This window comes from Bos mutus, chromosome 4 (assembly GCF_027580195.1).
Source record: "Bos mutus isolate GX-2022 chromosome 4, NWIPB_WYAK_1.1, whole genome shotgun sequence".
Taxonomy (NCBI): Eukaryota; Metazoa; Chordata; class Mammalia; order Artiodactyla; family Bovidae; genus Bos; species Bos mutus.
The window spans coordinates 13,798,340-13,813,966 of NC_091620.1; positions in this window are offsets into that span (position 1 = coordinate 13,798,340).

The window sequence follows — 15,627 nt, forward strand, 5'->3', positions numbered from 1 at the left end:
CTTTGACATAAATAACCCTTGGTGAGTGTGTTATGTCTTTTATAAGCCTTAATTTTTTAAGATTAAATAATTCTAGCCCCTTCATTTATTTTTGCTACAGGTTTAGGGTATTCTAGTTGCTTTAATCTGGCTAATTGCTAGTGTCTTTATTAGTTCTTAATATTTTATTGGCTTTGGTGTTCAGATTGAATATAGCACTGTAGATGTTCTTTGACCAATCAGAATAAAGCTGGTGCCTTTTATTTGTTTGCACATCTTGTTTTTTAATTAAGCTAGCTTAAGTATGGAGAAGGCAATGGCAACCCACTCCAGTACTATTGCCTGGAAAATCCCATGGATGGAGGGGCCTGGTAGGCTGCAGTCCATGATGTTGCTAAGAGTCGGACACGACTGAGTGACTTCACTTTCAATTTTCACTTTCATGCGTTGGAGAAGGAAATGGTGACCCACTCCAGTGTTCTTGCCTGGAGAATCCCAGAGATGGGGGAGACTGGTGGGCTGCCATCTATGGGGGTCCCACAGAGTCGGACATGACTAAAGCGACTTAGCAGCAGCAACAGCAGCAGCATAAGTATGATGCCACATGGACTACAGCCTTGTCTAACTCAATGAAACTATGAACCATGCCATGTAGGGCCACCCAAGATGGACAGGTCATGGTGGAGAGTTCTGACAAAATGTGGTCCACTGGAGAAGGGAATGGCAAACCACTTCAGTATTCTTGCCTTGAGAAACACATGAACAGTATGAAAAGGCAAAAAGATAGGACACTGAAAGATGAACTCCTGAGGTTGGTAGGTGCCCAATATGCTACTGGAGATCAGTGGAGAAATAACTCCAGAAAGAATGAAGAGACAGAGCCAAAGCAAAAACCACACCCAGTTGTGGATGTGACTGATGATGAAAGCAAGGTCTGATGCCGTAAAGAGCAATATTGCATAGGAACCTGGAATGTTAGGTCCATGAATCAAGGCAAATTGGAAGTTATCAAACAGGGGATGGCAAGAGTGAACATTGACATTTTAGGAATCAGAGAACTAAAATGGACTGGAATGGGTATGACCATCACATCAACTACTGTGGGCAAGAATCCATTAGAAGAAATGGACTAGCCATCAGAGTCAACAAAAGAGTCTGAAATGCAGTACTTGGATGCAATCTCAAAAACAACAGAATGATCTCTGTTCATTTCCAAGGCGAACCATTCAATGTCACAGTAATCCAAGTCTATGCCCCAACCAGTAACTCTGAAGAAGCTGAAGTTGAATGGTTCTATGAAGACCTACAAGACCTTTTAAAAATAACACCCAAAAAAGATGTCCTTTTCATTATAGGGGACTGGAATGCAAAAGTAGGAAGTCAAGAAACACCTGGAGTAGCAGGCAAATTTGGCCTTGGAGTACGGAATGAAGAAGGGAAAAAGCTAACAGAGTTTTGCCAAGAGTACTGGTCATAGCAAACACCCTCTTCCAACAACACAAGCGACGACTCTATACGTGGACATCACCATATGGTCAACACCGAAATCAGATTGATTATATTCTTTGCAGCCAAAGATGGAGAAGCTCTATACAGTCAGCAAAAACAAGATCATGAGCTGACTGTGGCTCAGATCATGAACTCCTTATTGCCAAGTTCAGAATCAAATTGAAGAAAGTGAGGAAAACCACTAGACCATTCAGGTATGACCTAAATCAAATCCCTTATGATTATACAGTGGAAGTGAGAAATAGATTTAAGGGACTTGATCTGATAGACAGAGTGCTTGATGAACTATGGACAGAGGTTTGTGACATTTTACAGGAGACAGGGATCAAGACCATCCCCAAGAAAAAGAAATGCAAAAAAGCAAAATGGCTGTCTGAGGAGGCCTTACAAATACTGGTGAATAGAAGAGAAGTGAAAAGAAACAGAGAAAAGAAAGATATACTTATTTGAATGCAGAGTTCCAAAGAATAGCAAGGAGAGAGAAGAAAGCCTTCCTCAGTGGTCAATGCAAAGAAATAGAGGAAAACAACAGAATGGGAAAGACTAGAGATCTCTTCAAGAAAATTAGAGATACCAAGGGAACTTGTCATGCAAAGATGGGCTCAATAAAGGATAGAAATGGTATGGACCTAACAGAAGCAGAAGATATTAAGAGGTTGAAAGAATATACAGAAAAACTATACAAAAAAAGATCTTCATGACCCAGATAATCACGATGGTGTGATCACTCACCTAGAGACAGACATCCTGGAATGTGAAGTCAAGTGGGCCTTAGGAAGCATCACTACGAACAAAGCTAGTGGAAATGATGGAATTCCCGTTGAGCTGTTTTAGATCCTAAAAGATGATGCTGTGAAAGTGCTGCACTCAATATGCCAGCAAATTTGGAAAACTCAGCAGTGGCCACAGGACTGGAAAAGGTCAGTTTTCATTCCAATGCCAAAGAAAGGTAATGCCAAAGAATGCTCACACTACCACACGTTTGTTCTCATCTCACACACTAGTAAAGTAATGCTCAAAATTCTCCAAGCCAGGTTTCAAAAATATGTCAGCTTCCGATGTTCAAGCTGGTTTTAGAAAGGGCAGAGGAAACAGAGATCAAATTGCCAACATCAGCTGGATCATAGAAAAAGCAAGAGAGTTCCAGAAAATCATGTATTTCTGCTTTATTGACTATGACAAAGCCTTTGACTGTGTGGATCACAATAACCTGTGGAAAATTCTTCAAGAGATAGGAATAACAGACCACCTGACCTGCCTCTTGAGAAACCTATATGCAGGTCAGGAAGCAATAGTTAGAACTGTCCATGGAACAACAGACTGGTTACAAATAGGAAAAGGAGTACGTCAAGGCTGTATATTGTCACCCTGCTTATTTAACTTATGTGGAGAGTACATCATAAGAAATGCTGGGCTGGATGAAGCACAAGCTGGAATCAAGATTGCTGGGAGGATTATCTATTAACCTCAGATATGCAGATGACACCACCTTATGGCAGAAAGTGAAGAACCAAAGAGCCTCTTAATGAAAGTGAAAGAGGAGAGTGAAAAAGTTGGCTTAAAGCTCAACATTCAGAAAACGAAGATTATGGTTCTGGTCCCATCACTTCATGGCAAATAGATGGGGAAACAGTGGCTGACATTTTTTTGTGGGAGTGGGGCTCCAAAATCACTGCAGAGGGTGACTGCAGCCATGAAATAAAAAGACACTCCTTGAAAGGAAAGTTATGACCAACCTAGATAGCATATTGAAAAGCAGAGACATTACTTTGCCAACAAAGGTCCATCTAGTCAAGGCAATGGTTTTTCCTGTGGTCATGTATGGATGTGAAAGTTGGACTGTGAAGAAAGCTGAGCACCGAAGAATTGATGCTTTTGAACTGTGGTGTTGGAGAAGACTCTTGGGAATCTCTTGGACTGCAAGGAGATCCAACCAGTCCATCCTAAAGGAGATCAGTCTTGGGTGTTCATTGGAAGGACTGATGCTGAAGCTGAAACTCCAATACTTTGGCCCCATGATGGGAAGAGCTGACTCATTTGAAAAGACCCTGATGTTAGGAAAGATTGAGGGTGGGAGAAAAAGGGGATGACAGAGGATGAGATGGTTGGATGGCATCGCCGATTCAATGGGCATGAGTTTGAGTAAACTCTGGGAGTTGATGATAGACAGGGAGGCCTGGCATGCTGCAGTCCATGGGGTCACAAAGAGTGGGACACGACTGAGTGACTGAACTAACTGAAGTTTGACTCAGATTATTTTAATAACAGTATTATACCATTGTGCTTGTGTGCCTGCATGCTCAGTCATATCTGTCTCTTTGTGACCCCATCGACTGTAGCCCACTAGGCTCCTCTGTCCATGGGATTTTCCAGCAAGAATATTGGAGTGGGTTGCCATTCCCTTCTCCAGGTGATTTCCCAACCCAGAGACCTGACCCATGTCTTCTATGTCTCCTGCATCCATAGGTGGATGCTCTATCACTGAGCCACCAGAGAAGCCCTTTTTATAATTTTAGACTCTCATAATTGAATAATCTGCCCAATGCAAACCCAATGCCTTGACTAGTTATCCTGAATTATGCAATTCCTTTTGAAAATAAATCTATCACTTCTCATAAATCTATTAAATGTCATCTTGTACTAGACAATCAAAAATATCTTAATCATTTTTGTATAGTAGATAACCTTGTACTTAGTGTCTGCTCTCTGATGTTTTCTGAGTAACTATAGCTGAACTAGATATCTTTGAATTTTCTTTTAATATGTGATTTATTAGCACTATTTTAATGTAACATTTATAGGAGATTTTATAAGTACGATTGTGGGCTCCATTCAATTCACTGACATAAATATTATATAAGACAAGGTCAAGGATAGGGCTTGATAACAATCCATCAGGGACTCCCGAGGGCTTCAATTAAATTCCACAAGCATTTATCAGTGCTGAATTATGTGGCAGCCCCGTGTAGGTCTGAACAATATGTTTCCTGCAAATATTGCACGGGGTAGTTTGACACAATCCTATTAATCAACACTCATTGGGTACAGTGATTCAACTAGCTGTTAATTCATCTATCTATACCATCATTTATATCTCATTTCACCTTATACTTATAAAGCTATTATTTGAGATACTTTGATGTATCAAGATAAACTATGCCCTCAGCTTTCATATAATCTGCCAGCATGAAAATGTAAAAAAAAATTAAGTTTGATTTTAATAATTGATTCATAATAAAACTACCTCCAGGAGGCTGTAGAGTTTGGCATTAAAAAGTTCCTGTTTAATCAGTTCCTCCAACTACTGTCCTTGTGATCTTAGATGAGTTACTTAACATTTCTTTTTAAAATTTTTCATTTTATATTATAGTTGATTAACAATATTATGTTACTTTCAGGTGCACAGCAAAGTGATTCAGTTAATACATGTATGTATTCCTTTGCAAATTATTTTCCTACTTCGGTTATTACAGAATACTGAGCAGAGTTCCCTATGCTATACATCAGGTCTTTGTTGGTTGTCTATTTTAAATATAGATACACAAAATAGATATTTTGTGTATACACAAAAATCCCAAAGTCCCAGTCTTTCCCTTCCCTTCAATCATTCCCCCCGGTAACCATAAATTCATTCTCTAAGTCTGTGAATCTATTTCTGTTTTGTAACTAAGTTTGCTTATATAATTTTTAAAGATTCTGCATGTGAGAATCAGAAAAGGCAATGGCATCCCACTCCAGAACTCTTGCCTGGAGAATCCCAGGGATGGCGGAGCCTGGTGGGCTGCCATCTATGGGGTCACACAGAGTCGGACACAACTGAAGTGACTTAGCAGCAGCAGCATGTAAGAATATCATATGATACTTGTCTTTCTCTTTCTGACTTACTTAGTATAATAATCTCCAGGTCCACCCATGTTTCTTCAAATGGCATTATTTCACTCATTTTGATGGTGGAGTAGCATTCCATGGTATATATGTACAACATCTTTTTTATTCATTCACCTGTCAGTGGACATTTAGGTTGCTCCCATGTTTTGGCTACTGTAAACAGTGCTGCAATGAACATTTGGGTGCATGTATCCTTTCAGATCATGTTCTACCTCTAGCTATATGCCAAAGAATGGGATTGATGAGCTACCTAAAATTTTTAACCTCAACTCTTTCCTCACTTGTAAAGCCAAAATACTAGAAGAATATACCTGAGAGAAGTGTTTGGAAGATTCAATAAGATAATCAACTATTTCGGGTCAGTTTCCTTGGGAAATAGATTCTGAAACTTTTATATTTGCATTACAGAATAATGGAGAAACTCCTAGGAATCAACATCGGTAGGAGATTGAAGAAACTGTAGAAAAGTGGGTTGCTTAGCCATTGTAGGAGAAGAGCCAGATGATTCCATAGGGAACTCTAGAGCTGGGATGTCCGTAAATTCTCAATCAGAGCTGGGGGGCGGGTCTTTGCAGTACTGTCTGGACCAACGCTGGATGCAAGGAAGCCCTCGGAAAGGAGGCATAGTCTTGAGTGGGCATTTTCCTTTGACATGGGCAATACTAGACAGCAACACAATTGTGAGCTCTTGGCAGCCACCATTGCTGTCACCGCAGCCTACATTACATGTTCCAAGGTAGTGATTATAAATGCCTCTTACACATTAACTGGATACAGCATGTGTGTGTGTGTACTCAGTTGCTCAGTCGTGTCTGACTCTTTGTTGCCCCAGTGACTATAGCCCATGAGGCTCCTCTCATCATGGAGTTTTCCAGGCAAGAATACTGGAGTGGGTTGCCATTTCCTACTCAGTGGGTCTTTCCAACTCAGGGATTGAACCTGCATCTCTTGCATCTCCTGCCTTGGCAGATGGATTCTTTATCACTGCCCCACCTGGGAAGCCCACATAATGCAAATGACCTATTATTAGTATCATAATTTTATTTCTTAACTCACTTTGTCCATCGCTTATTTAGCTCTTTCGTTTCTTTGATATTCTGCTCAGAATTTTTTCCTTAGGTATTTTATTAAATTAATATGTTTAATATTTTCTCACTTCTACTCTCTAAGGAAAATTGACTTATCTTTTAAAATATATTTATTGACTTATAGCTACCATAAAATTGCCTGTACATGTTTAAAGTACACAACTTACTTTTCACACATATACACATACTTGTGAAACCGTCACTATAATCAAGATAGTGAACATTTCTGTCACTGCCAAAGTGACAATTCTCGATGCCAACTCATAAGCTATCCTCTACCTAGCCCCCAAGTAGAAACTGATATGTCTTCTGTCATTTTAGATAATTTTCCTCATTCTATAATTTCATATAAATGAAACAAACTAGTGTGTACTTTTGTTTGAATCAGGCTTCTTCCACTCAACTTGATTGTTGTTGTTCATTCGCTAAGTTGTGTCTGACTCTTTGCAAACTCATGGACTACAGCACACCAGGCTCTTCTATCCTCCACTTTTTCCTGAAGATTAATGAAGTTCACATCCACTGAGTCAGTGATGTTGTCTAACCATCTCATCCTCTGCCACCCTCTTCTTCTGCGTTCAGTCTTTTCCAGCATTAGGGTCTTTTCCAATGAGTCAGATCTTTTCCAGCTAGTAGGCTCTTCGAGTCAGGTGGTCAAACTATTGGAGCTTCAGCTTCAGCAACAATCCGGCCAATGAATGTATAGTGTCAATTTCCTTTAGGATTAGTTGGTTTGACCTCCTTCCAGTCCAAGGGACTCTCAAGAGTCTTCTCCAACACCACAATTCAAAAGCATCAATTCTTTGGCGAGTAGCCTTCTTTATATCCAACTCTCACGTCTTGTGGTTACTAGAAAAACCAAAGCTTTGACCTTTGTCAGAGAAGTGATAACTCTGCTTTTTAATACATTGTCTAAGTTTGTCAGCGCTTTCCTTCTAAGGAGCAGGCATCTTTTAAATTTCATGACTATAGCCATGAAATCATCACTGTCCCCAGTGATGTGGAGGCCAAGAAAATAAAATCTGTCTCTCCTTTCAGTTTTTCTCTTTCTACTTACCATGAATTGATGGGACTGGATGTCATGACCTTAGTTTTTGGAATGTTGAATTTCAAGCTAGCTTTTTCAGTCTCTTCTTTCATTCTCATCAAGAGGCATTTTAGTTCCTCTTCATTTTCTGCCTTTAGAGTGGTATCATTTGCATATCTGAGGTTGTTGATATTTCTCCCAGCAATCTTGATTCCATCTTGCAATACATTCAGCCTGGCATTTTGTGTGATGTACTCTGCATCTAAATTAAGTCACCAGAATGTAAATATCCAGCCTTGTTGAATTCCTTTCCCAATGTTGAGCTGGTTATTTGTTCCATGTCTGGTTCTAACTGTTGCTTCTTGGCACACATACAGGTGTCTCAAGAGATAGGTAAGGTGGCCTGGTACTCCCATCTCTTTGAGAAATTTTCACAGTTTGTTGTGAGCCACACAGTCAAATTTTAGTGTAGTCAATGAAGCAGAAGTAGATGCTTTTCTGAAATTCTCCTGCTTTCTCCATGATCCAGCAAATGTTGGCAATTTGAACTCTGGTTTCTCTGCTTTTCTAAATCCAGCTTGTACATCTGGAAGTTCTTGGTTCATGTATTGCTGAAGCCTAGCTTGAAGGATTTTGCGCATTACCTTGCTAGCAGGTAAAATGAGCCCAATCGTACTATAGTTTGAACATTCTTTGACATTGCCCTTCTTGGGGATTAGAATGAAAATTTACCTTTTCTAGTCCTATGGCCACTGGTGAATTTTCCAATTTGCTGGCATATTGAGTGCAGCATTCTCATAGCATCATCTTTTAGGGTTTTAAATAGCTCAGCTGGAATTCTGTTATCTCCATTAGATTTGTTCATGGTAATATTTCCTAAGGCCCACTTGACTTTACACTGCAGCATGTCTGACTCTAGGTGAGTGACCATACCATTGTGGTTATCTGGGACATTAAGACCTTTCTTTGCCATACATCAACATGAATCCGCTATGGGTGTACACGTGTTCCCAATCCTGAACCCCCCTTCCACTTCCTTCCCCATACCATCCCTCTGGGTCATCCCAGTGCACCAGCCCCACTGGTGTATCCTGCATGTATCCTGATGTATCCTCCATCAAACCTGGACTAGCGATTCATTTCTTGTATGATATTATACATGTTTCAATGCCATTCTCCCAAATCATCCCCCCCTCCCTCTCCCACAGAGTCCAAAAGACTGTTCTATACATCTGTGTCTCTTTTGCTGTCTCGCACACAGGGCTGTCGTTACCATCTTTCTAAATTCCATATATATATACGTTAGAATACTGTATTGGTGTTTTTCTTTCTGGCTTACTTCACTTTTCTACTTCTGTTAGGTCTTTACTATTTTTGTCCTTTATCATGCCCATCCATGCATGAAATATTCCCTTGATATCTCCAATTTTGTTGAAGAGATCTCTAGTCTTTCCCATTCTGTTACTTTCCTCTATTTCTTTGCACTGTTCATTTAAAAAGCCCTTATCTTTTCCTGCTAGTCTCTGGAACTCTGCATTCAGTTGGGTATACCTTTCCCTTTCTCCCTTGCCTTTCACTTCTTTTCTTTCCTCAACTATTTGTAAAACCTCCTCAGACAACCACTTTACCTTTTTTCATTTCTTTTTCTTCAGCATTGTTTTGGTCACTGCCTCCTGTACAATGTTATGAAGCTCCATCCATAGTGCTTCAGGCATTCTCTCTACCAAATTTAATCCCCTGAATCTATTCATAACCTCCACTATATGATCATAATGGATTTGATTTAGGTTGTTCCTGAATGACCTAGTAGTTTTCCCTATTTTCTTCAACTTAATCCTGAAGTTTGCAGTAAGGAGCTCATGATCTGAGTCACATCAGCTTCAGGTCTTTTTTTCTGCTGACTGTATAGAGCGTTTCTTTGGCTGCAAAGAACATAATCAATCTGATTTTGGTGTTGATCATTTGGTGATGTCCATGTGTAGAGTTGCCGCTTGTGTTGTTGGAAAAGTTGTGTTGCTCTGACCAGTGTGTTCTTGGAAAAATTCTATTAGCCTTTGTCCTGCTTCATTTTGTACTCCAAGGCCAAACTTGCCTGTTACTCCAGATATCTCTTAACCTCATACTTTTGCATTCCAATCTGCTATGATGAAATGTACATTTTTTTTTTTTTTTTTGGTGTTACTTCTAGTCTTGTAGGTCTTCACAGAATTGGTCAACTTCAGGTTCTTCCACATCAGTAGTCAGGGCATAGACTTGGATTATTGTGGTGTTGAATGGTTTGTCCTGGAAATAAACTGAGATCATTCTGTCATTCTTGTGACTGCACCCAAGTAATGCATTTCTGACTCTTTTGTTGACTAAAGAATCTCATTTCTTCTAAGGGATTCTTTCCCACAGTAATATTGTGAGTAATATGCTCACAGTAATGAACATATAACGGTCATCTAAATTAAATTCACCCATTTCCGTCCATTTCACTGATTACTATGCTGGCAATGTTCATTTTTGCCATCTGTTGCTTGACCACATCCAATATACCTTGATTCTTGGACCTAACATTCCAGGTTCCTATGCAACATTGTTCTTTACAGCATTGGATTTCATTTTCTCTACCAGACACATCCACAACTTAGCATTGTCTGCACTTTAACCCAGCTGCTTCGTTGTTTCTGTAGCTGTTAATAATTGCCCTCCACTCTTCCCCAGTAGCATATTGGACACCTACTGACCTGAGGGGTCCATCTTCTGGTGTTATATCTTTTTGCCATTTCATATTCTTCATAAGGTTCTTGTGGCAAGAATATTGGAATAGTTTGCCATTCCCTCTTCTAGAGGACCACGTTTTGTAAGAACTCTTTACTATGACCTGCCTGTCTTGGGTGACCCTGCACAGCATGACTCATAGCTTCATTGATTTATACAAGCCTCTTAGCCAGAACAAGGCTCTCATCCAAAATCAGGGAAAAGCCATACATCTGACTATACTGAACTTTGTCAGCAAAACAGTCTGTGCTTTTTAATACAGTCTAAGTTTGTCATAACTTTCCTTCCAAGAGCAAGTGTCATTTTCAGGCATCAGATCAGTTCAGTCACTCAGTTGTGTCTGATGCTTTGCATTCCCATGGAGTGCAGCATGCCAGGCTTCTGTGTCCATTACCAGTTCCCACAGCTTGCTCAGACTCGCATCCATCAAGTTGGTGATGCCATCCAACTGTCTCATCCTCGATCATCCCCTTCTCCTCCCGCCTTCAATCTTTCCCAGAATCAGGGTCTTTTCCAATGAGTCTGTTCTTCACATCAGCTGGCCAAAGTATTGGAGTTTCAGCTTCAGCATCAGTCCTTCCAATGAATATTCAGGGTTGATTTCCTTTAAGATGGACTGGTTTGATCTCCTTGTAGTCCAAGTGACTCTCAAACATCTTCTCGAGCACCACAGTTCTGAAGCATCAATTCTTTGTCACTCAGTCATCTTTATGGTCCAACTCTCACATCCATAGATGGCTACTGGAAAAACCAGACCTTTGGCTATATGGACATTTGTTTGTAAAGTAACTTCTCTGCTTTTTAATATGCTGTCTAGGCTTGTCATTGCTTTTCTTCCAAGGAGCAAATGTCTTTTAATTTCATGGCTGCAGTCACCATCTGCAGTGATTTTGAAGCCCAAGAAAATAAAGTCTCTCACTGTTTCCATTGTTTTCCCATCCACTTATCATGAAGTGATGGGATCAGATGCCATGATCTTAGTTTTATGAATGTTCAGCTTTAAGCCAAATTTTTCACTCTCCTCTTTCACTTTCATCGAGAGGCTCTTTAGTTCTTCTTCACTTTCTGCCATAAAGGTGGTGTCATCTGCATATCTGAGGTTATTGGTATTTGTCTGTGCAAACTTGATTCCAGCTTGTGCTTCATCCACTCTGGCATTTTTCATGATGTAGTCTGCATAGAGGTTAAATAAGCAGGGTGACAATATACAGCCTTGATGTACTCCTTTCCCAATTTGGAACAAGTCTGTTTTCCATGTCTGGTTCTAACGGTTGCTTCTTGACCTGCATACAGACTTCTCAGGAGGCAGGTAAGGTGGTCTGGTGTTCCCATCTCTTTAAGAATTTTCCACAGCTTGTCACGATCTACACAGTCAAAGGATTTAGTGTAGTCAATGAAACAGAAATAGATGTTCTCCTGGAATTCTCTTGTTTTTCCTATGATCCAATGAATGTTGGTAACTTGATCTCTGATTCCTCTGCCTTTTCTAAATCAAGCTTGAATCTCTGGAAGTTCTCAGTTCATGAACAGTTGAAGCCTGGCTTGGAGAATTTTGAGATTTCCTTTGCTAGCGTGTGAGATGAATGCAATTGTGGGATAGTTTGAACATTCTTCAGCATTGCCTTTCTTTGGGATGAATGAAAACTGACCTTTTTCAGTCCTGTGGCTACTGCTAAGTTTCCCAAATTTGCTGGTGTATTGAGGGCAGCCCTTTAGCAACATCATCTTTTAAGATTTGAAATAGCTTATCTGGAATTCCATCACCTCCACTAGCTTTGTTCATAGTGATGCTTCCTAAGGCTCACTTGACTTTGAACTCCAGGATGTCTCACTCTAGGTGATTATCTGGGTCATTTAAGATCTTTTTGTATAGTTCTTCTGGGTATTTGTGCCACCTTTTCTTAGTATCTTCTACTTCTCTTCAGTTCATACTTTTTCTGTCCTTTATTTTTCCCATCTTTGCATGAAATATTCCCTTGGTATCTCTAATTTTCTTGAAGAGATCTCTAGTCTTACCCATTCTGTTGTTTTCCTCTATTTCTTTGCACTGATCACTTAGGAAAGTTTTCTTTTTTTTTTTTTTTTTTTTTTGATATTTAAAACCAATATATTTCAATATTTTTTTTTTTTTTTTTTTTTTTTTTTTTTTTTTTTTTTTTTAAATTTTAAAAAAAAAAAAATCACATGCTCCCCATCCTGAACCCTCCTCCCTCCCAACCTCCCCATACCATCCCCTGGGCCTTCCCAGCGCACCAGCCCCAAGCATCCAGCATCATGCACTGAACCTGGACTGGCATCTCGTTTCATACATGACATTTCACATGTTTCAATGACATTCTCCCAAATCTTCCCACCCTCTCCCACAGAGTCCATAAGACTGTTCTATACATCAGTGTCTCTTTTGCTGTCTCGTACACAGGGTTATCGTTACCATCTTTCTAAATTCCATATACATGCGTTAGTATACTGTATTTATGTTTTTCCTTCTGGCTTACTTCACTCTGTATAATAGTCTCCAGTTTCATCCACCTCATTAGAACTGATTCAAATGTATTCTTTTTAATGGCTGAGTAATACTCCATTGTGTATATGTACCACAGCTTTCTTATCCATTCATCTGCTGATGGACATCTAGGTTGCTTCCATGTCCTGGCTATTATAAACAGTGCTGCGATGAACATTGGGGTACACGTGTCTCTTTCCCTTCTGGTTTCCTCAGTGTGTATGCCCAGCAGTGGGATTGCTGACCAAGTGGGCTTTATCCCAGGGATGCAAGGATTCTTCAATATCCGCAAATCAATCAATGTAATACACCACATTAACAAATTGAAAAACAAAAACCATATGATTATCTCAATAGATGCAGAGAAAGCCTTTGACAAAATTCAACACCCATTTATGATAAAAACTCTCCAGAAAGCAGGAATAGAAGGAACATACCTCAACATAATAAAAGCTATATATGACAAACCCACAGCAAACATTATCCTCAATGGTGAAAAATTGAAAGCATTTCCTCTAAAGTCAGGAACAAAACAAGGGTGCCCACTTTCACCATTACTATTCAACATAGTTTTGGAAGTTTTGGCTACAGCAATCAGAGCAGAAAAAGAAATAAAAGGAATCCAAATTGGAAAAGAAGAAGTAAAACTCTCACTATTTGCAGATGACATGATCCTCTACATAGAAAACCCTAAAGACTCCACCAGAAAATTACTAGAACTAATCAATGATTATAGTAAAGTTGCAGGATATAAAATCAACACACAGAAATCCCTTGCATTCCTATACACTAATAATGAGAAAACAGAAAGAGAAATTAAGGAAACAATTCCATTCACCATTGCAACGAAGAGAATAAAATACTTAGGAATATATCTACCTAAAGAAACTAAAGACCTATATATAGAAAACTATAAAACACTGGTGAAAGAAATCAAAGAGGACACTAATAGATGGAGAAATATACCATGTTCATGGATTGGAAGAATCAATATAGTGAAAATGAGTATACTACCCAAAGCAATTTATAGATTCAATGCAATCCCTATCAAGCTACCAACAGTATTCTTCACAGAGCTAGAACAAATAATTTCACAATTTGTATGGAAATACAAAAAACCTCGAATAGCCAAAGTGATCTTGAGAAAGAAAAAAATGGAACTGGAGGAATCAACCTACCTGACTTCAGGCTCTACTACAAAGCCACAGTTATCAAGACAGTATGGTACTGGCACAAAGACAGAAATATAGATCAATGGAACAAAATAGAAAGCCCAGAGATAAATCCACGCACATATGGACACCTTATCTTTGACAAAGGAGGCAAGAATATACAGTGGATTAAAGACAATCTCTTTAACAAGTGGTGCTGGGAAATCTGGTCAACCACTTGTAAAAAGAATGAAACTAGAACACTTTCTAACACCATATACAAAAATAAACTCAAAATGGATTAAAGATCTCAACATAAGACCAGAAACTATAAAACTCCTAGAGGAGAACATAGGCAAAACACTCTCTGACATACATCACAGCAGGATCCTCTATGACCCACCTCCCAGAATATTGGAAATAAAAGCAAAAATAAACAAATGGGACCTAATTAAACTTAAAAGCTTCTGTACATCAAAGGAAACTATTAGCAAGGTGAAAAGACAGCCTTCAGAATGGGAGAAAATAATAGCAAATGAAGCAACCGACAAACAACTAATCTCAAAAATATACAAGCAACTCCTACAGCTCAACTCCAGAAAAATAAATGACCCAATCAGAAAATGGGCCAAAGATCTAAATAGACATTTCTCCAAAGAAGACATACAGATGGCTAACAAACACTTGAAAAGATGTTCAACATCACTCTTTATCAGAGAAATGCAAATCAAAACCACTATGAGGTACCATTTCACACCAGTCAGAATGGCTGCGATCCAAAAGTCTACAAATAATAAATGCTGGAGAGGGTGTGGAGAAAAGGGAACCCTCTTACACTGTTGGTGGGAATGCAAATTAGTACAGCCACTATGGAGAACAGTGTGGAGATTCCTTAAAAAACTGGAAATAGAACTGCCTTATGATCCAGGAAAGTTTTCTTATCTCTCCTTGCTATTCTTTGGAATTCAGCATTCAGATGGATATATCTTTCATTTTCTCCTTTGCTTTTCACTTCTCTTCTTTTTTTAGCTATTTGTAAAGCCTCCTTAGCAATTTTGCCTTTCTTCTTCTTGGGGATGGTTTTGATTATTGCCTTCTGTACAATGGTACAAACCTCTATCCATAGTTCTTCAGGCACTCTATCAGATCTCATCCCTTGAATCTACTTGTCACTTCCACTGTGTAATTGTAAGGGATTTGATTTAGGTCACAACTGAATGGTCTAGTGCTTTTCCATACTTTCTTCAATATAAGTCTGAATTTTACAACAAGGAGTTCATGATCTGAGCCACAGTCAGCTCCCAGTCTTGTTTTTGCTGACTATATAGAGCTTCTCTATCTTTGGCTGCAAAGAATATAATCAATCTGATTTCAGTATTGACCATCTTGTGATGTCCATGTGTAGAGTTGTCTCTTGTGTTGTTGGAAGAGGGTATTTGCTATGCCCAGTGCGTTCTCTTGGCAAAACTGTTAGCCTTTGCCCTGCTTCATTCTGTACTCCAAGGCCAAATTTGGTTACTCCAGGTATATTGTTACTTCCTACTTTTGCATTCTGGTCCACTATGATGGAGGGCTTCTCTAGTGACTCAGTTGGCTAAGATTCTGCCTGAAATGCAGGAGACCTGGACTTGATCCCTGGGTTGGAAAGAACCCCTAGAGAAGAGAATGACTGCCCATTCCATTACTCTGGAGCATCTCCAGTATTCTGGCCTGGATAAT